We start from the raw sequence: 22,164 nt of genomic DNA, 5'->3' as shown, positions 1-22,164 counted from the left end.
TAAAATTCCAGAATAATGAACACTTTGCACAGAAGGGAAGATTTTCATCTCTGACTCACGGGATTATTACTTTTTGTTTATAAGACCCACCCACTAATTTGACGTTGGGTGCACGACGGATCCATCACGAAGCGCTGGGAGCACTGGTGCAGCACGGAGCACAGCTGGATTCACCCGTCCTGCCTTTCCTTGGAGTCTCCTCGTGGGGCAGGCACAGCCTTCTCTCTCTCTCTCAGGGCTTTTTTTTCATAGAGGAGCACAGAGGAAAGGAAGAGAAAACCATTTCTGTTTCTGCTCCTTGTTTTCCCCATGTGGAATGTGTTTGGAGAATTGCTTAGAGAGGGTCGCGAGGTGTTAGATATGGTAGTTAGAAAAAGTAGGTTTGTAGTCCTTTAAGCAGTATATTAATGTATTATAGTGTAGTTATAATAAAGAAATCATTCAGCCTCCTGGAGTCAGACATCAGCATTTCTGCCCACCAGGTTCACCTGCATTTACAATATCCTTGGAGCTCAGGGACAGACCCTTAGCATGCCATCAGGCTGTTCCTCACCACTGGGGACAGAGCTGTGTTAGGAAAATTAATCCACAAACATCAGAGGTTTGTGTCCAAAAAGGAGGCAGAGGAGTTCTTTTACTTTATGCCAATAAAGGGGAGCCCATGGGGCATTCCCCTGGTGTCTGTCCAAGTTTTGGAGGATGCAGCCTCCTTTTTATCCTAATTTCTTGGCTTTTCCTTCTCTCATTCCCCACTGGCTGAGGTACTTGAGAGATAGAGACTTCCTGATACACCTGTTACCAGAGATTTCCTTCTAATGTATAATCCTCCCATTTAATTTTTAATTCTTACGGAATTTAGGGGTTTTCCCCATTGTTTCTTTCATCTTTCAATGTCCAGTTTAATTTATCAGCAAACCTAAAGCTTATTTGTAAATGCATATATATTTTTCCATTCATCAATCAATGGAATCTTTCCCGTTGTTTCTTTTATCCCTCAGTGCTAGTTTTATTTACCAGCAGACCCACAGCTTGCTTGTAAAGAAAAATCCACGATTTCTCTCAGCTGGCAGCACATGGAACATGAACCACGGGGAAATTTAAGTTTTCCAGCAGCTCCAACGCAGGAACTGCAATCCGACTGTTCCTGCTCCAATGCAGGAGCTGCTTCCCTCATCCCCAGCACCTCTTGGATCAGTGGGAGGCTCAGCAGCCCCAAGGCTCCACGGACTGCAGAAATAAATCCCAGCTGACATCTTGCTCCTGGTTTTCCATGCAGCAGGATCACAGAGGATGCTTCAAGCTGACTCAAACCAGAGGAATTGTGTAACATGCAGCCCCATGCCATGACAGGGATGGCCCCCTCCTGCATTCAAATACTCCTTCCAACACTCAGGAAGAAGAAAAGGACCCTCAAGTGGGTGTGAAGCTTTGTGCTGCCAGACTGTAAATGAGAATCAGGCCTGACAGCCTTTAAACAGCACACAGCAGTGCAGAACCAGAGGGGAAGGCTGTCCAACTGAAATACCAGGGATTTAGGCAACCAGAAATTTGGAAGCAACAAAAAAACCGGTGGGACCGAGGTGAGGATTGATGCTAGCATATCTGCCAGCCCCAAAAATAAGCAGCAATAATGAAAAAAAATAATGACCCACAGTTGAAACTTCAAGTTTCTAAACCTTTATCCTGACAAGTTAATTTGGTTTATTAACTCTGCAGGCATATTTTGGTCACTAGTTTGAGCTTTGCCCCAAAAATATCAGATGTAGAACCAGGCTTTGTTGGGACCAGGGGCTCCTGGACAGTCAGTCAGCTGCCTGAGGTCCCAAAACACAAACCACCGGCTCCCAGGATAACCAGGAGTGTTGGGTCCTTTGTGGGAATAAGATTCTTGTGGGAAGCCACTCCTGTGGCAGGCACATTCTTCTCTTTCAGGATTTTTCATAGAGGAGCACAGAGAGAAGAAAGAGAAAACAATTTCTATTTCTGCTCCTTGTTCTTCCCATGTGGGATGTGTTTGGAGAATTGTTTCCCTAGGGTTATTTCTTGGTTGGATTCTCTGAGGATTGTTTGAGCCTGGTGGCCAATCCAACCCACCTGGGGCTGGGCTCTCAGAGAGGGCCAGGAGTTGTGAGTTAGATATGGGAGTTAGAAAAGTAGGTTTGTAGTTTTAGTATCTCCTTTAAATAGTATATTAATGTATTTTAGCATAGTTATAATAAAGAAATCATTCATCCTTCTGAACTGGAGTCAGACATCAGCATTTCTTCCCACCAGGTCCACCTGCATTTACAATATACTCCCACTTTCCAGCCCCACTTCCCAAGTTCCCACCTGCAATCAGAGGGCAGAATCCACCTAGTGAGCTGCTCTTCCTCATCCTCATCCTCCTCCTCCTCCCTGCAGCCCCCCAAACCTCCCAACCCTGTCCCACTGAAGGGGGACCCACAGCAACTATCCTGCCCCCTCATTTCTTCTGTGACAGTTGTGGCAGCAGCTCCCCAGTTTTCCTGCTCACTTCCAGGCTTCCATCACTGCAGGGGTCACTGCTGCTTGCCTGGGAGCTGCTCCCAGTCCAGGATGCCCTGATTTTGGATCAGGTTGTGCCACAGAGCAGGGCACCCCAGAGATTCAGGACACAAGACAAGGAAGCAGGCACAGCAGAGCAATAGATGATCCTTGAAAGGTGCATCCCTGCTAATCCCATTTCCATAGCAGGGTTTTGGCAGGCAGAAACAAGATTATGGAAGGGACACGAGCTGCTTTGTGAGGTCTTACCTGATGTAACCACTGCATTCTTGATATGGATTTTTGGTGCTGATCACAGCTGGCAGTAGTTGGAAGGGAGGTTTGCCCACTCTCTCCAAAACCAAATTCCTGCAGGCAAGTCTGGAATCTCCCTATTTTTCTTTTTTCTCTTTTTGTTTCCCCTAAACTCAACATAAAGAAAACAGGTCTAACTGTATTTTATTTCTGGAAGCTGGAGAGATTATTGAAGCCATCCTTCACAAGGAAGAAGCAACCTCAGCAAAATTAAAGAGATCCCTCCTTTCCTGAGAGGCCTGAGTATAACAGAGATGCAAAAAATGTCTCAGTGAATATGCTTGCAAATAACAAACATTTTTAACCAGACATTCACCCTTGGCCATGATGTGGCATCATAACAGAGCAAATAATGGCAGGGCAGTAAAATCAGCATTTTACAGGGTCTTATTCCCAGGAAATATGCTGGACAAGGAGGGAAAAGAGGCAGAGTGGAAGATGCTTGGAAATCCAAGCACAGCCAAGGCAGCAGATCCAGGCTCAGCTGACCTCGCTGTTGTTGTAAAATGGGAATGACACCTTGCACAGGTAATTACAGGCACTTAAACCCTCATCTGCATTCCACACAATGCAGCCAAGGAATAAACATAATTACCTCCTTGTCTGGAGCTGCTGCCCGGGTTAACCTCCCACTAGCCCCAGTTAAAATGATTAATGTTTAAAAACCTAAATCCACTGCTAAATCCAGGGTTTAGCAAGTCCCCAGTGGATCCCTACCATGCCCGGTTTTGTTGTGGAGGACCAGCAAAACATCCCAAAGCCCAAACTTCCAAACAATCAAATTTACAAGAACATATGGACACAGGACAAAGGGGAATGGCTTCAAACTGACAGAGAGCAGGGTCAGAGTGGATATTAGGAAAAAGTTTTTTACTTTGAGGGTGGTGAGGCCCTGGCTGCCCAGAGATGTGGCTACCCCATCCCTGGAAGTGTCCAAGGCCAGGCTGGGGCTCTGAGCAACCTGGGATAGTGGAAGGTGTCCCTGCCCATAGCAGGGAGTAAAACAGGGCATCCTTTAAGGTCTTTTCTAACCCAAACCATTCAGGGATTTTATTAAAAAAAAAAAAAAGGGGGGGGGGGGGCGGGTCAAACTGAAAACAAAGCAAGGTAAAAAAATGAGAAAGCTTCCTGGGAGGATACCAACCTCTACCTTGTGTTGACTAAGAAAAAGGGAGTTCTGTAATTTATTTGGGATAATTCTCTGGCTGTTCCTAAGTCCAGCCAGGACTAATGTACAGCAAGAACCCAGCTGGCAGTGGCTGGGACAGAGCAAAGTGCTGGGAACTTTCCACCCCATGACTTTCTTGTGCTGATGCAAGTTGGTGCAAGACCACTGGAGCTGGTTGTGTCTATTTATATCACTGGAGGATCTGGCTGATGAATCAGCCCCTTGCTGTGGCTGGAAAATACTGCCTCACTGGGAAAATCCCACTGCCAGCCACATGAAATCTTGATGGTGAGGGAAAAGAGCTCTCTTCAACTCCTGAGCAAAATCACTTCGACCCCTCAACAATGGGAGCTCACTCCCGCCCTTCCACCCTGCTCAGCTCAATTGAGGCTGTCAAAACATTTCTTATGGGGTCTTTCCTACCGGTGTTTCTTTTGTCTCTGCCTCTCCTTCCTCCAGGCTCTTATCTGCCTGCACATGTTCTGCCTCACCAGAGGAGCACCATAACAAACCCTGATTTATGGCCCGCTCGGAAAACGCGGTGACGTCCAGGGCTCCCTTTGAATTCCTTCACATTTGCAAAGTTTAGATGTTGTCCCAGGAGCTGCCAAGGAGTCCAGAGCAGGAAATCAGCAGGAAAAAAAAAAAAAAAAAAAAAAAGAATATAAAGATAAGGGGGCTGCTGGGGCTGGGATAAATCCCCTACCATGTGTTTTGTTTTCATGCCTTCCCATGGTTTAAAACTGGAGTAGAAAGGTTCTTCTTCAGCTTCTTGTTCCCCTTTTCCTTATCCCAAAAAAGGCAGCCTCAAGCAGAAGTGATTGCTTTTTTAATGAAAATTAGGCTAAGGGAAGGACGGCACCTGAAGCACAGTTTGTATTGGACATTGTCTGTTTTTAAATTAAGTTGGTAATGATTCCAGAGCCGTGGTTACATCACATCCCCAACCAGACTGAAAAATCCCAGGGATTGGGAACTGCCCTTGCACTGGGAGGTGAAATCCCTGGGGAAATCCCTACACACAATTCATCCTTCCCCATAAGGGGAGAGCTGACACATGGGGCACCTGCACCCCACAGATCTCCCAAGCTCTGCCTCACCAGGCCAGGAGAAAAGAGAAATCCCTCAGATTCATCACAAAATAAAACCAGGGTGATGATATCAGCTCGTTCCCCAGCGAGCAAAGCTGTTAGAAAGACACCAAAATTAGCCCTGAAAGTAAGTTTCGTGGAATTTATTGCATGACCCTCATGTGACAGGAAAACTCATCTTTTGTCTCTGTTTTGCACTCAAATTGCAAAACTGCAGCTGTGCACTCGGCGGTAACTTGGTCTGGGTCGTTCTGCCAGGCTGGGACAGTCGAGGGTCTCTGCTTTCACCTGGTGGTTGGGATTTTTTAGAAGGTGGAAGGGTCTTTTCTCAGAAAAGACACAGTGCAAACCAAATGATAACTTGACCTGGAGCTGGCATATCCAGTGCACTCACACTGAGGCATTTATGTCTCTGTGACCAGACCATAAAACACAGACTTTTCCCCATTTTCCCTGCTCTCCCAGCCCTGCAGAGCCACAACCCCAGCAGTGCTGCAGCCTCTGCCCCACTCCCTCACCAGGAGCAAACCCTGAGGGCAGAGATCCCTCAGGACACTCTGCAGCAAGAAAAATTCATGGGTCCCCCAGGGAAATTGTCCCCCAGGGAAGGACCGTGTGGCTGAGGCTGGAGAGCTTGTGATGCCTTTTTGGGCTACCTAAAAATAGAGGCCAGACAAAATTGAGGGAATAAAAAGCAGTTTTATTTATGGAAGGGCCTTCAGGTGCATTTAGGGCAGACAAAGCCCCCTCCAGGGGCTACACCCAAAGTGGATATGGGTTTTCACACTTTTATAAGTTTGGGCCATTTGCATATTGGGGGTTAATCTTTCAATTACAGCTTCAGGTAATGAAGTAATTTGCCCCAAGTTTGCTCCCCATAAAGTCACTTTTGTTTACATTTCTCAGGGCCTGAGGCATTGAGGTGTCCTGGATTCCCAGGCCTGGAGAGGAATTGTGTTGTCTGATCAAAATGGGACAGAAAGAGCTCACACTGTATATGGAATTTAGAGCTGTACACTGAAGAATTGCAGGATTACAAATACACGAAAGCCAGAAAAGCTAAAATCCTGAAGCATCATTCGTGGCACCCTCTGTCACACACACTTGGCGGCCTGATGTCAGACATTACCAGAAATCCCCTGACAGATACAACCGCTCTCGAGAACTTTTCCCCTCAGAAAATCAGAGGGAAGTACAAAAGAAGTGAAGCACGAAGCGCTTTTTCGGTACAGAGTTTTCTCTGGAGAGCAGCTTGTTTGTAGAGGGATGAAAAGCATGGCAAGCACGCTGCCAATTTGTGAATATGCATCCCTACACATTTTTCCAGCCCTGCTCACGCAGCCTTCCCCTTGCAGCTCCCGTGAATCACAGCCTGCAAACAGCCCCACTCAGGCAATAGTCACGCTGAGTGGCTCATGACTAAACCCCGAGCAGGAGTTTATTCACAAAGTCTATGCAAATGGCAAACACATCTGTAAGCAGCACAGCAGCAGCTCCAGGATAATTTGCAAACAAGAAAAGGGGTTAAGTCTGTCACGCTGATTGCTTACAGAAAGTAGATCGCTCAGCCTTAGTCATTTGCATCCCTTTCTGGATTGCAAATCCTCCTGGCACGGAGCACAGCAGGCCCTTTCATTTGTTTGCCTGCTCCTCGTCCTCCAGATGTTCAAGTCGGACTTGTTTTCTGCAGTTGTTGGGTTTTTTAAAAAAATTTTAGGAGTTCTCAGCCAGATAATGAAACCTACTGCAGTCAATACTTTGCAATAGTCAAGCTCTGAAAACTCAAATATATACTTGATTTATTACTTACAGTAGTCAATCACATAAATGCATTAAGATTTACCAAAGAAGAAATGCACAGAAACATATCACAGAATGGCTTGGGCTGGAAGGGACCTTAAAAATCATCTCATTTCACTCCTTCCACTATCCCAGGTTGCTCCAAGCTCCATCCAGCCTGACCTTGAACACTTCCATGGATGAGGCATCCACAATTTCCCTGGACAACTTATTCCAAGGCCTCACCACCCCCATGGTAAAGCATTTAATCCTAATTTCTAATCTAAATCTACCCTCTTTCCATTTGAGATTGTCACGTGAATATTCTGCTTCAGCAACAACACGGGGTAAATACTGGAATCTATCTGCAGAACAAAACAGCAAAGTAAATTATTTGTTTCTCAGCAGCACAATTAATTATTCAATCAGTGGGCCCTGTGAAAAGGCCTATGCTCAGACTCTAAAAAAGCAACTATACCCCAAAAATACCTTCCAACAGGTCAGAATCAAAACCCAAAATATCTATTCTCAATGCTTCTTGAGTGAATAAGTGCTTAAATATCTCATTTGATGGACTAGTGGCCACAGCACTCCACCACCAGACCCCCACGTTTCAGAACCACCAGTTCTAATGTCACCTCCTGCAAAGGCAAGCTCTTCAAAATCCTTTCCTTTGGGTCTGGAATGGTAAAATCTGCAGTGCATCAATAATGGGTTAATTTAGGCAGGGATTTAACTCAGAGCTGTTGTGCTGAGCTCCTGGAAAACAGAAAGTGTAGGAGGAGACTCCACCCCCGGCAGGCAGGAGCAGGTGAGTGAGCAGCAGACACTAAATTTGTGCTAGGTGTGGGTAAGACCAGAAAGTCACCAAGCTGGAAGGCCGAGTGCTTCCCCACTGCTTTGGCTCTTCTCGTGACTGCTGGGTGCCACCTCTTGTTTGACAGCTCATGCAACATCTTCAGGTTTCTGTCAGACAGTGTCTGACTGCTGAGCCTGCTCCTGCTGCTGCCCCATGACACCTCTCCCAGTGTTTTCTCAGGGCTTGACTTCAGCATTTTTGGGTTACAGGCTACCTGTGCACGTGTTAACCAAACTCAGTCTCCGTGTTCTCCTGTACTGTGAAAAGTTCATTTTTAGGAGCACATTTTCACTTTTTGATTGATATCTGCTGTCCAGAACATCTGTAGACAAAGAATGCCTCTACATGCTGCTGTCCATCCCATGATTTGTTTTGCTGGAAGTTGCTCCTTTCCCTGGACTTGGGATGTTACCAGGAATATGAAGTGAGCTGCTCTAAAGAGTTGCTGTGAATATTCTGTATATCTTTCAATTCAAGTCCCTCACCTTGCCAATGTCACAAATGAATAGTTGTGATCTTCCTTTGATGCTGACTTGGTCAACAATCCCAAAGGCTGGATATGGGATAAATAATTCCCATATAATTCCCACCACACCTTACCCCATCCTCAACATCAAAACTGATGCCTTGGGAAGGCTGAGCTGGAGCAGAGCTGGAACAGAGCTACAGAATAAAGCAGGGATTTATTCAAGGATCTCCTCCATGGATGCACCTTGGGCAGCACCAGAGCCCAGCCAGGGCTGCACCCAAATGACCCAAAATGGTCCCAAAATGCACGAGCGCTCCCGGGGCTCTCCCTGGGATCAGTTCTGCTCCATTGGCACCTTGGAGTTCATTGTCCCATTCCAGCTCCAGCCCAGGCAGTCCCACCCTGCTTGTTTTTCTCTCTCCAGCCCACGCTGTTTGTGCTCCTGGGCTGAGGTTTGGATCATTTGTCCTTGGTGCCCAGCTGGAGCAGGAATTGTTTTGTCTCTGCTCTGTGCACAGAGCTCAGCATCCCCTCATGTGAAACCCAGACCCACACACTAAAGCAGCACAGAATGTGAAAAACAGAAAAGCTCAAACCTGAGGCATCACAAAGGCTTGGAGTGGCAGAGGAGGAGGTTTCCAGGATGCAGAAGATCATGGAAAGCCTGTACTCCTGATCCCCCTCACTGGATTTCATTTCAGAGGTTTGGCAATAGTGGGTTAATGCCTGGTAGCTACAGCAGGCAGCTGGCAGCTTTTCTGGCTTTAGAGAGCAGGGATGAAGGCTACATCCAACTTTCAGGATCCCTAAAAATGTCCAGGCTGATGTGAGCAAGAGCTGTTGCCTCATCTCACTGACTCTTCCCTAGTAGCATCTTCAAAAATAAGCAATTGTGCTCCAGGTGAGCCTCCTTCTCCGTAAGGACTCACTTTTAATTACCAACTACTAAATAAAGCCATTTTCACTCATTTCAGCCACCAGAGCACGTAGATAATGTAACACATAAATAATCTGTCAATACAGACACAAGGAAATGGAGATGCTGACTTAGACATGGGTGTATTCTTTTGGAAAGCATGCTACATCTTACCATGGGGTAAATCCTATATTATGTGACCCAAAAGTGGCAATAAAAGAACCGTATATGTTCTAAACTTTTTGTGTATGACAGGTTGATAAAAAATCAGAAGTAATATGAGCAGGGTGCTTATTTTCTGCTTCTCCAAAAATGTAACTGTTGATACTCCTGATCTACTGACATAAACAGCTTTTCCTACTTCTTTTTGCTCCTGAATGGTTTGAATATTTGGAACTTATTTTGGAATTGTGTGATGTAGCCAGTTAGACCTGATGATTTTATGATTTTTATTCCTAACTAAATCAAACAACACTAGAACAGCCAGTGCCACCCCTGCCATGGCAGGGACACCTCCCACTGCCCCAGGCTGCTCCAGCCCCAGTGTCCAACCTGGCCTTGGGCACTGCCAGGGATCCAGGGGCAGCCCCAGCTGCTCTGGGCTCTACCCTCACAGTGAAGAATTTTTCCCTAATATCCCATCTAACCCTTTCCTCTTTCAGCTTAAGGTCATTCCCTGTGTCCTGTCCCTCCATGCCCTGGAAATTGTCTCTCTCCAGGTTTCCTGGGGCTCCTTCAGGCCCTGCCAGGCCACCCTGATCTCACCCCAAAGGTTCTCCATCTCCAGGTGTGTTGTTGCAGGCTCTCAGCTGTGGAATATCTAAATATCTAAATAAATATCTAAATAAGTATTTAAATATCTGTTTGATTTAGTTAGGAATAAAATCATCATGTCTAACTGGCTACATGGAGGGCATGAAGAAGAAGAAAAAGGACAAGACACACCAAATTTCCTCCATCTTGTCCCCTTTGGACCCCTTATCTAGAATCCTAAAATTTTACTTTTGCACCCGTGCCACACTTAATTATTACTGATATCAAACACTCAGAGCTGGTAATTCATCTTGTAAGATTGAAAACTCTTTTCCATGGCCAGAGATCACAGCCAGTGTCTCTGGGGGCTCTGTCCAGGGGGGTTCCTGACCCCTGCCAGGGTCCCAGACCTGCCAGGGCAGCCAGAGGGAAGCCCTGGATTTCCACATTCTTTCAGTGAAAATTTGTTTTCCTAATATCCAACTTATACCTTCCCTGACGTAGCTTGAGACTGCATCCTCTTGCTACAACCCAGCAGCTCCAAAGCTCCCTGTGGTCCCTGCCAGGCTCTGTGTGCCAGGGAATTGTCTGGAGCAGCCGGGCTGGCCATGGGCACAGCACAGCCCCAGCCCTGGGCTCTGTTCTGCATCTGCTCCTGCAGACCAACAACCCGGGACTGTCACCGAGCAACGGGGACAAGCCAGTAATGTAGGAAATGACCAACCATTCCTGCGTGTCTGCAGGCTGGAAAACGCATCCGGGAAAGGTTAAATCTGCCTTTGCAGCAGCACAAAAGAAACGGGAGCGAACCATGAGCTGGGTGTGGTGCTGGAAGGAGACCGGTGCCCCTGCTATGGTGAAAGATGCTGTGGGGTTTTAACTTAATTTTTTTTTTTTCCCTAGGGTCGGGATTAAATGTACGAGATGGTATTTCTTGTTTGGACTCAGATGTTTATCAGTTCTTATTTATATTACAGTCTCACAAACCCTGAGTTCTGCACCACTTCACTCATACAAACTGAAAATGGAGCCGTGTCTCTCTCTCTACAAGGCTTTTTAAGGATAAACTGTCTAATTAAGAAATGACACTTAAATTATTTTTATTTTTAACTTAATAATCAACTGCCCGTGGTTCATAATATGGACGTTTTTATCTAATTACACAATACTACCTAAACCCATGAAGAAGAAAGTGAAGAAGAACTAGCTTCTGCTTTAAAACTTTTACCTTGTTTTTTATATATTACTATATTCTAAAGCTTTAAACTCTAAGTTTAATATTATGTGATATTACACATTTCTATTCATACTACACACTTATAATCTTAGTTCTGTCATTCAGTTTTGGAAACCTTTTTTACAGCTTCAGGTCAAATGCAGTGTTCTCTTGAGAATCATTGCCTGTCAACTCAAAAAGTCTAAAACTGTCAACAGTCAAAGCTCTAACAAGATGCTTCCATGTAAAATCTTGTGTCACACCTACCATGCTACAGTAAAATCTGGAGGTTGGGTTTTGTTTGTTTGTTTTTAAATTTAAATCAAACGAATTCTGGAATTAAATCTCTTCAGATTCCTCACTTGATGGATTGTTTGGCAGTTGATACAGAAATAAAACACCGTGTTGGATGCTACCTTTTCAGAACTCAAAATGTCCCTCAGACATTTTTGGAGGTTCCGGGCCCAGGTCAGAAGCATTTGAGCCCCTGGCAGGCAGCTGGAAACAGCTGTGATTTTGGGTTTGAACCATGGAATGACTTACCAACTTTGGAGGAAGAACAAGAAGTCACAAAACTTTAGATATTACAGCAGAAGTAGTCACAAAGTAAAGGGAAGAATTTTTGAGTGCTGTACAGGGGGGTTTTGGTTTTATACATGGGGGTCAGAAGTTTTAAGATGGATTTGGGATTTGGGCCTGTCCTGTCCTCCCTCTTTCTCCTTCCTCACCTCCATGTTCTTGGTGATGTTGGCACTCACAGATTGGTTTAGAGTAGAAAGGTACCATTTAATATAGGTAATAGGCATTGGGGGAAAACTGTAACCATGTAACATGTAATGTACCATATAAAAGATAGAAAAGCACCATTTAATATAGGTAATAGGCATTGGGGAAAAACTGTAAACATTTAACACGTAATGTACCATATAAAAGATAGAAAAGCACCATTTAATATAGGTAATAGGCATTGGGAAAAACTGTAAACATGTAACACATAATGTACCATATAAAAGACAGCAGCAGCCCTGGGCAGGGAGAGAAGAAGCAGTCGGGGTCAGAGAGGATGTCAGGGTGTGTGTGTGCCTCTGCCTGAGCTCTGAGCAAACCACAGCAGCCTGAGAAGAAAATCTTTTAGATAACTCGCAATAAACTGCCTTGAGACTGGACAACAGAGAATACTGAGCCTTTTTTTGGAAGCACAGCTTGGAGGAGAAGTTTTTCCACCACACAGAGCCACCCCTGACCTAGGGTAGTCTTCGACACTACCTGAAAACCTGGTGGCTCTCTGTTTTATGCGTGTTCAGGGGCTAAACTGCCAGTCAGTCATCTCATTCTTGTTTCTAAAAGGATAAATATAATCTCTGACCTGAAGTCTTCCTCAAAGACTCACCAGTGAGGGGGGACCAGTGCAGCTTTTGGTGTTTAAGGCACCAGCAAAGCACAATTGATACAGGCACTGCTTAAACTGTGGTTCTGTTCCCACTGGAGTTCCCTGCATGCCTATCTAGGGGTGGAGATGGATCATTAAACAGCTGAAGTCCTCTCTGGAGGACAGGGAAAAGGGATTTTTGCAGCTGCAGGGCAGGATCTCTGTGTGCCCACAGCCCACAGCAGAGCCAAGCTCACACCTGGGCTGTTCCCCAGGTAAAAACACACATGTGTCCAGCTGTGAGCCTGCTGGACTCTCCTCCTTGCAAGCAATGTATTTTAAAGGAGGAAATAAAACATGCAGCTGAAGGCACGGAGGTGGATGTGGCAAGATGCAAGGCAGGTTCACCTCGGGGCAGATTATTCTTGTCAAACGTGGTATCTGATTTTCTAGAGATCAGATTTGCCATAAACTTTTCCTCTCTCAGTTCCAAAAACGCTGCAGGGCAAGGTATGGGTTTACCTGGAGAAGGAGGAGGCTGAGATGGGCAAAACTGAAGGGATGGAGCCTCAGGCAGTGGGGAGAAGAGTCAGCAACAGAGGCTCCTTCCCCAGGAGTGTTTCCAAGACTCATCTGACTCAATAATTTTCCTCATGGCCTTGGCTCAGAACGTCAGCATGTGCTAATAAAATTTGCTGATGTCACAAAACTGGGAAGCAGCTTCAATTCAGAATGTTAGAGCATGTTACAGTAAGACCTCATGATCCAAAGTAGCAGAAAAGGGAGGAAATCCAGTAGTGCAAGGTCATGCCTTTGGGAATTACTGATTTTTTTTCTCCAAGCAAGAAATTCATCACCTGGCAGCAACAGAGCTTTCTCCCCTGAGGAAAGGGCAGTTAGGAATGATAACAGGATGCAGATGTGAAGAGGGAACTTCAGCCTTAAAATGCTTCCAAAGAGGTGCCTCTGTTAGGGATGCCCTAGGAAGGGTTAAAGTAATGCCACTGTACAAGTTTTTGTACAAGATTTCCTTTGCAACTGCAGGTACAATTCTTGCTTCCAATTCCCAGCATGAACTCCCAAGGGGCATAAATTAGGGATGGAGAAGGATTATCAGGATAATCAGAAGAGAAAAGGCTGCATCACCTGGATACTTCTGCTAAAAGCTTTGCCTTGGGAAAAGAGCAGGATAAAAACTCGAAAGGGTTTAGGGTGGAGCTCAGGGAAAGGTTCTTCCCCAGATTTGCTGGCACTGCCCAGGGGATGGGCACGGCCCCGAGGCTCCCAGAGCTGCAGGAGCCTTTGGGCAGCGCTGCCAGGGATGCCCAGGGTGGGATTTTGGGGGGTCTGGGCAGGGCAGGGCTGGCACTGGACGGGATCCCTGTGGGTCCCTTCCAGCCCAGGATATTCTGTGATCCTATAATTCTGTAAATTAGGTGTTCCCTATTAGAGTGCTGGGCAGAAACACTTGGGAAGAGCTGCCAGGATAATTTCCTCATAAGAACATATGGATGCACACTGGCCATCCATTTATTTAGGCTGTAAATTAGATGGAATGTTTGAATCACTGGGATAACCAGATCTAGGAAAAGGCTTCCTATGGGATCCTAGAGTCAAATAATCCACCTACTCTTTGATGAGTTAGAAAAGGGAAGGATATACCTGAAGCATGTGATGCAACAATTCTTTTTTTAATCCCTTCCTCTGTCCTAGCTGACTTCCTCAGTGCTATCCATCAATAACATAAGTGATAAAACATGGAGCTTTGAAGCTCCAACTTTTTCTCTTCTTTCAAAGATAATTGAAGGCAGTTTCAAGCCTTACCCTGCCTGCAGAGGATTGCAGAGTGTGGACTCAGGTTTCTGAGTATAAATTAGCACATAAAGTATGAAAGTGAGATTTCAAAGGCAGGTCCAAACCGCTTACACTGAAGAAAAAAAAAAAATATCTGACTACAGCAAGGTCTTTAAAAAACCCTGTTGAAAGAACTGGGAGTAGTAAAGACTTCAAATACTTTTATTTTGCATGCTGTCCTTGGTCTTTTTCCACAACAAATTTCGAGCACAACAGATTTTTCCCGTTCACCACTGAGTCACCTGCAAGAGGTTCAGAAGTTTTTTCCCATCTGTCTGCTTGCATTGCTCTGGCTCCACAGAGCCCTACAGGTGTATGGTGGTGATAATAGTTATATAAATAATTTTTAGAAATTTTTCCCCATGGACTCACAAAAGCTGGAGTGTCTTGGCCTGGCAGGTTTGGCAGGAAAGGCATTTTCCCTTGTGCAGCATTCATTTTTTTGATGCCTACAGCACTGCCCAACAAGAGGGAATTGCAGCGTTTTTCATTCTTTGGAAATGTTCTATTTAAAATAATTACACTCAATTATTATCACTCAACAACTGGGACTTCCTGCCCTAAAAGCTCTTTGTTTGTAAGTCATCACCCACCTCTCTATTAATAAATTCTCCAGTAATCCAATGTATTTGAGGACTACATGGAATGGCATGATTAATGCCTCCTGCTCATATTTTCCCACTTTCCTGGTAAATCAGGAATGAGAAACAGCCAGAGCATCTCCACCTGAGCACTGTCAGCTCAGGGCTCCTCTTCTTTTAATCACATTTTCTGCATCCAGCCCTCCTTTCCTCACACCCAGCCCCACCCAGCCCCTCTGGAGTCTTGCGAAAATTGAGTAGAAGCCAGTTTTCAGTTTTCCTTCCCTCCCCCAAAATTCCCTCTCTTTCATCCTGGTTGAGTCATCTCAGAAGATTTTCCTACACCCCTCCAGCAGCCTCCAGGCCCGCTCTCCTCACACCTTGCCAGCCCTTCAGCACTCCAGAGTCTCCTTGAACATTCCCATTCATGCTCCTCACCTCCCCTGGAAGCAAGCCCTGCCTTATCTTGTTGCTGGAGATCAGAGCCCAGAACAAGCAGCAGTCAACCAAGTCCCCAGGGAACACCCCAGGTGTGTTTTCACACCGAGCCTTAATCACCTCCCAGCAAGCCTGCACACGTTCCTGACTCCAATTCCAAGCTCAAAGCCAAGCTTTCCCAAAAGGTTTTAATTCAGAACTCTAATTTTTTGTTGTTGATGTTGTTGCTGCGCCTCATCAACGTCACATGCAATCCCCACTTTGTTGATAGGGTTGATTTTATGAAAAAAAAAAAGTTGCTTTATTTATTTATTTATTTATTTATTTATTGTTCTGTTGAGAGCCAGGGCTTGTATGGGTAGGCAGACAGAGAGATCCATCACTTCTCAGATACTAAACCACTTTTTTTTCTACTCATTTCAGCTCTCCACAGTGCTGCAACTACGTCCTTGCTGCTTTTCTCTCTCTGAAACGTGTCTCTGTCTCCCTGTCACTGAAGTGAAGAGGATTTAGCCCCAGGTGAGAGCAGCCAGGAGAGCAGGAGTGCAGCGACAGTGCCAACAGGAACATGGCCAGAGGGGTAAAGTTGTCTCATCCTTTGTGATCCTCAGCACAGACAGCTTTTGAGGCAGCAAAACAACACTTCTCATGTCCCTGGTGTGGAGAGGGTGGAGGGCAGACTTTTCTTCAAGGGTTCTTCAGCTGGCCTTTGAAGGAGACCTGTCTTATTAATACTTTCCTTAAATGCTCTGCAGCAGCACTGAAAAGAAAAAAACCACTTTTTATTCCACACATAGCTGCCTTCAAAGAAAGATGGTTTGTGGAAAGAGGAAATGGCTTTTCTTAGGTTCCCTAACACAGCTGGAAAACACAGGTGAGGTTTTGGGCACAGAGCCCTTTTTATGGCTTCTTTCTCCTATAATTGCTTTAGGATGTGTAACGGATGTACAGCACACCTACAGCCAAAAAGAAAATAAATTCCCTCTGAGCATATCGGCGTGGCTGTGAGCTTTTCAGCAGGACCACCCTTTCCATTCCTCTGCTGGTCTTGTGCTGAAATGAGGAACTGCTGAATTACAGCCTGCTGGAAGGGTGCAGGTCAGTGCCAGGGGAGTGCAGCCACTGCCCCAGCCTGGCCTACAAAGCAAAGAGTAATGGGCAGAAAAGGGATGGTTTCCCCCATCCAACCACCTCAGCCTCTTTGTAGACCCTCTAAGTTGAAATCATTAAAAAATCATTCTCAGACACCTCTTACCATGCAAACAAAGGAGCCTCAAAATCCTCCAGAGGTGGTTCCTCATGCAAGCAGAGAAACAGAATTAACATCTTGGCTTTCTCCTCGAATATTTCATCTGATATATTCTGAAAACAAGTAAATCTGTTGAATTAAGCTGAGGAACACACTGAAGCTCTTCAAAAACACTCTGGGAAAACAATGGCACTTGCAGTGACTTTCCTCCAGCACATCAAGGAGGAGAGAACAAAGGGCCGATTTACGGCGCCTGAAGAACGGAGTTATTGTTCCTTTATTTCCTACACATCCCCACCCAGACAGCACCGAGCCCTTCCTCCAAACAACACCAGGCCGTGGATGTCTCAGCTGATGTGTCTGTGCCACCAGGCAGGAACACAAAGTGCTTTACCCGATTGCTTAACCAGCGCTGAGCCAGAGCTGTAACCCCTTGGCAAATATGCAGGGGTGGGGGGTGCGGGGGGGTTAAGCCAAATTTGCATTTAGGTGTAGAGACGTGGCTCTGACTTGTCTCCACGTTTGAAACCTCATTAATTTTCCCTTTGATTCATTCATTCAGTCAGTTGCCTGTTGGCATGAACCTCGCTGCGTGCTGAAACTTGACCTCCAAGGGTGTTCAAAGCCCGGGCAGGAGCGCTGGTTTGATCAACATCTCCTTAAACAACAAATTTCCAGTAAGAGGAGAGATTTCTGCCAGATGAGTGTGGCAGGAGCTGCTCTTCTGTCCCCCAGTGATGGCTGGACAGCTTGGCCATAAATCACCACCCCACAAAGGCTCCTTTCCAGGTCAAGGCTTCACCTCTGGCCCCAGTGGCTGCTCACTGAAGCTGCTCCATCCTCCAGGAGCTTCCAGGAGGAAAACATCAAATGTGTGATCACCACCAGCACTGCTGCTGCTTTGGTGATGAATTGGGACAGGAACTGTCTGCGTGCTGCCTGACACAGTGGTGGCCTAACCCAAACCCAGCCCATAACAAACTGCAGCTGCAGCTCCAGGAATCCTGGATGCCCTCGCTTCTGCACTCTGCCCATGGTTTCCAGCCTGGTGGGAAAGTAAAAGCAAATGAAGGCAGAAAAAAGACAGCTACATCTGAAGTAATTCCTTCACTTCCCTCTGTGCTATTGCTGTGAAACGCTTTCCACCAAAACGCTCAAAGAACCTTTTAACAGAAAAATCAGATTAATAGGAGGGATCATGGCAGCACTGGCTTCCTCACAGCTGGGCTTTGGTTTCTGAGCCACTGACTTGTTCTCTCATCACACTAAAATAAAAAATAAGTTGTCACAACTCAGGGATCTCTACAGGCTTTCTTGCAGCATGAGCAAAGCCAACTGAGGTATTGTTTGCCCAGGCTAGGGCAGCTAACACTCAGTAACTAACGTGGGATGGCCATTCATCAGCCCACTGGAGGCATCAGTTTATCTGAGCTAATGTCCCTTAGCAGCCAACAGAAAGGAGGAGAAGAAAATCCAGGGGAATTCACCTTACCCTAAGACAGAAAGCAAAATTAGGCCAGTTGACTCATGCCCAAAACACACCCATTTCTCCTGCTGCCAGTAAAGGGAGCCTTGGGTGATGGAGACAGCCCAGGTAGGTGAGTCAAAGCCACCCCCACCTGGGAGCCCTCAGCCACCAGAGCCTGGTCCAACCCCTGCCCCCGAGCTGGCTGTGGAAGGAGAATGTTCTCATCCCTTCTCACACTTCATGAAGAGCTGCAGAGGGTCTCCATCTCCCAGAGGGAACATTCCCACACCTCCAGGAGTTGTGTGGAGAGATTTCCTGCCCAGCTCTTTCCCCTCTGCCACCCCCACTGCCCATGCCCACGCTTGGCCGCTGGGAGAAGCCCCCAAGGAGCAGAGACATCCGAGGTGGCACCTGGTGGATCTCCTGCAGCCTGGGGGCTGGCAGGCTGTCCCCAGCCCTTGGAGGGAGGTGGCAACTCAGAGAGGGTGTCCACACTCACTGCATGCACGTACCAGCTCTGCCGGGGAGGTGTTTGGGTGTGCACACTCACACTGTGAATTAACGCTGGGGAGCAAACACCGTGCATGAGCCAGGGACCCACCAACGTGAAACTTGTCAGACAAATCGCTGAGACTTCAGCTCAGAGCACGCAGGGGAAGGAGGGGGGATATCACCCATCACACCACCGTGGCCACTCAGCACGGAAAAGGAAAAAATAGCTGCTGCTGCTGCGTAGTTCGGAAATATAAAAATAGTTTGGCTGTTCCCTTACCCTTTCCCTTCAGTCATCGCTGCAGCCGCGGGGTTTGTTTGTCTCCGTTGCTATGGGGAGCCTCTGGCTGCCAGTCCCTGCTGGGGAGCAGAGTCCTGCTGGTCCTTGAGCCCAGGGAAGTGGCTCTGTGGCAGCCCCAATCTGGGCTCAGTGATAGACCCAAGTCTGGGCTCAGTGGCAGCCCCAAGTCTGGGCTGTGTGGCATCCCCAAGTCTGGGCTCAGTGGCAGACCCAAGTCTGGGCTCAGTGACAGACCCAAGTCTGGGTTCTGTGACATCCCCAAGTCTGGGTTCTGTGAAAGCCCCAAGTCTAGGCTCAGTGACATCCCCAAATCTGGGCTCAGTGATAGACCCAAGTCTGGGCTCAGTGACATCCCCAAATCTGGGCTCAGTGACATCCCCAAGTCTGGGCTCAGTGGCAGCCCCAAGTCTGGGCTGTGTGGCATCCCCAAATCTGGGTTCTGTGACATTCCCAAGTGTGGGTTCTGTGACATCCCCAAATCTGGGCTCTGTGGCAGCCCCAAGTCTGGGCTCAGTGACATCCCCAAATCTGGGCTCAGTGACAGCTCCAAGTCTGGGCTGTGTGGCATCCCCAAGTCTGGGCTGTGTGGCATCCCCAAGTCTGGGCTCAGTGACATCCCCAAATCTGGCTTTCTGTGTGATGCCTGACCCGCTGCATCCCGGTGCCGTGAGGCATTAACGCATCCCCCCATCCCTCAAAGCATTTTCTGCCCTTCCAGGAGAGCTCTGGTGCCTGGGCATGAGGCAAGGCTGCCCCTTGCCAAGAGTGGCACCCACCCCGTGAAATCCCTGTCACCGCCATGTGATACCTGCGGCCATGGTGTCTGTAATAAATAAAAAGGTATTTGTTCTTCAAAACGAGCATTGAAGGAGATAAGAATTTGAAATGAGTAGGGAATCTCAAGATGTGGGAGGAGAAGGAGAAAAGGGGGGAAACAGCAAGTATTCTGCTTAAGAATTTTGCAGATGTAACTAGCATAGAAGACTGTGTAACTAATTATATACAAGTTAACTTTTAGGCAGAGGACAATCTGCAAGGAAGATGAGGAGCCTTCATTCCTATGACCACCAAGGGCAGAAAAAAGACCCCCCAGCAACCAATTGCACCGGCAAAGAGTACATCGAGAGAAAATACATCAACTGGGGAAAAAACAAACAAACAAACAAAAAAGGACTATAAAACAAAAAGGTCAAAGGGGGAAGGTGCACCGTGGCAGTGCAGAGGCTCCCTGGCTGCCCAGCACTGTTCTTTTGCTTAATACCACTTGCTTAATAGATTCTTGTTAATTGATTTATCTATAATTAGCCTTCCCAATTGAATTTGTCCATAACAGTGTCCAACCTGGGTGTCAAACACAGGTTTTGGATCGATGGCTGCAGCCCTGCCCATGAAACCAAAGAGGAGATAATACACCCAAGTGCACTAGAAAGTTTCTCAGGAATTCTGGTGGATCAGCAGAAATTTGATTGCATACCTCTGCCACAGATATCACCACCATGGCCACCCAGTGGCCATGTCCCACTGGGAACTGCCCTGGGAAACAGCCTGGACCAAATTCTGCAGCCTTGGGCTGAGTGTGCTGGGAGTGACGCTGCAGAGCCAGGGAGAGCAGAGCAGGGAAGGGCTCCTGTCCCCCTCCTCACAGCCAGGGCGGGCTGGGGGCTCAGCACAGCAGTCTGCCCGTCCCCAGCAGCAGTGGCAGCTCTGCAGGCTGCTGAAGTGGTGGCACTTGCAGCCCTCAGCAGCCCTGCAGGAGCACCAACACCTCTCACAGGTCCCTGATAACGAGTGTCTACAGGCAAGGGCTTGTGGCACCCACTCTTCTGCTCTGGCTCTGCTCAGAGGTGACTCCGAGGACACATCAGCCTGCTTTCCACACTCCCTCAGCCTTGCCCAGCCCCCTGGCAGGGTGACAGATGTGACAGCCCGCTCAGGTCAGCATCCAGCTCTGCCCCAGTGCCACTGGTCAGCAGGGCTGTGCTTTATGGAGTGCCTGCAGTCCATCACCTCCTCATAAACCCATTCTGGCACCCCCTGTATTTGTGGCTTTAAACATTCCTGCCTGCAATAAACCTGTCCTGCTCTCCCCACAAGTGTCTGAGCACCCTATTTCCCTTTCCTGCAACGTTCAAATACGCTGCTGGGAACCTGCAGGCTCCACATTTTTCTAGCACCTTCTATGTTTGCAGCACTGTGCAGACATTCATTGCCATCTCCCAACAGCCCAGCGAGGGAGGTGAGCAAATATTATTCTCTTTTCTTGGGTGGGAAGAGTGGAACAAAGTGGAAGCAGCATGTCTGGGAGCACAGGGCTGAGCCTGGCAGCTCCTGAGCCTCCTTTCCCTTTTTGAGAGCACAAACCCAGGGACCCTCTTACACCTGGAGCCCATCCCTGCTGCTGGCAGAGGTGTTTGCTCTCCGTGAGCTTGGCTGCCAGGGTAGAGTAACTTTTGAGTAGAGCATGAGTAAGAAGTGTTTCCTGCCAGGGACTTGGGTTAGGGCTGCTTTTTCACAAGCCATGGGGTGGAACACCCAGCTTTTGAGAGCAGCCTCGACCTCCTCCACTGGAAGTGCTGGAGCTCAGCTCTAGAAACAGCGAGTGTGAAAAAGGGGAGAGCACTCTGCAGAGCTCCTGGGGGATTTACAACCTCCCCATCTCCAGACCTGTGCTTCTCCAGCCCTGCCTCAAGTGGATCTAGCCCCAAAAGCCATGTCTTTGCTTGCTTTTTCGCAGAATAAATGGGGTTTTGTTGAGTTGACTGCCTGTTTGAATTTTTAATTGACATTGCCTAAGGATAAAGTACCAGCTGGCTCAAGGAAAGAAGAAAGCTGCAGTGGCTCTTCTTACACACTTCCAGTCATTTCTGTGATCTCAAACACCAAACCCTGAGTATCTCCAGCTTGGCAGAGCTGTGCTGATAAGGAAGGTGGCCATCAAAGGAAAGCCTGGCTGTAAAAGGACTGCTCTGACTTTCCCTAATGGCTCCCAGGCGGGGAAAAAGAACAACTTCATTGTTTTTCTGTCGGGAACAGCGTTTATACAAGCTGGCAAAGACCTGAGCTACCATTCCTGCCAAACCCCCTGCCAGCTGGGCTGGCATAGGTGAGCAGAGCCCAGCTGGCACAAGGTGTGGCCTCCAGCAGCACCAAGGCTCCCCTGCCAGGCTCAGAATTCCAAGCACTTTACAGCTGGAAATTCTGAACAGACCACACTTCCATGGCTTTCTAGGTTTTTGGGGATTTTTTTTTGGGTTTTTTTTTGTTGGTTTTTTTTTTTTGTTTGTTTGGTTTTTTGGTTTTTGGTGGTTTTTTTTTGTTTGTTTGTTTGTTTGTTTGTTGTT

The 22,164-nt window shown here is 47.2% G+C and overlaps 2 long non-coding RNA genes across 2 annotated transcripts; one reads left to right on the top strand and one right to left on the bottom strand.

The window, feature by feature from the left end:
* Window positions 1-15,613: 15,613 nt before the first annotated feature.
* On the bottom strand, window positions 15,614-18,900 carry LOC110469073 (uncharacterized). The gene is made up of 3 exons (XR_002465183.4): window positions 18,803-18,900; window positions 16,569-16,675; window positions 15,614-16,073 (listed from the first exon to the last, which is right to left on the bottom strand). It is a non-coding gene; the product is annotated as an uncharacterized LOC110469073 (long non-coding RNA).
* On the top strand, window positions 16,068-21,937 carry LOC146768840 (uncharacterized). Its single transcript, XR_014957158.1, has 3 exons — window positions 16,068-18,156; window positions 19,542-19,663; window positions 19,842-21,937. It is a non-coding gene; the product is annotated as an uncharacterized LOC146768840 (long non-coding RNA).
* The last annotated feature ends 227 nt before the right edge of the window (window positions 21,938-22,164 follow it).

The sequence above is a fragment of the Lonchura striata genome, chromosome 1 (assembly GCF_050655825.1).
Source record: "Lonchura striata isolate lonStrDom1 chromosome 1, ASM5065582v1, whole genome shotgun sequence".
Taxonomy (NCBI): domain Eukaryota; kingdom Metazoa; phylum Chordata; class Aves; order Passeriformes; family Estrildidae; genus Lonchura; species Lonchura striata.
This window is presented reverse-complemented; position numbering and strand designations above follow the sequence as displayed.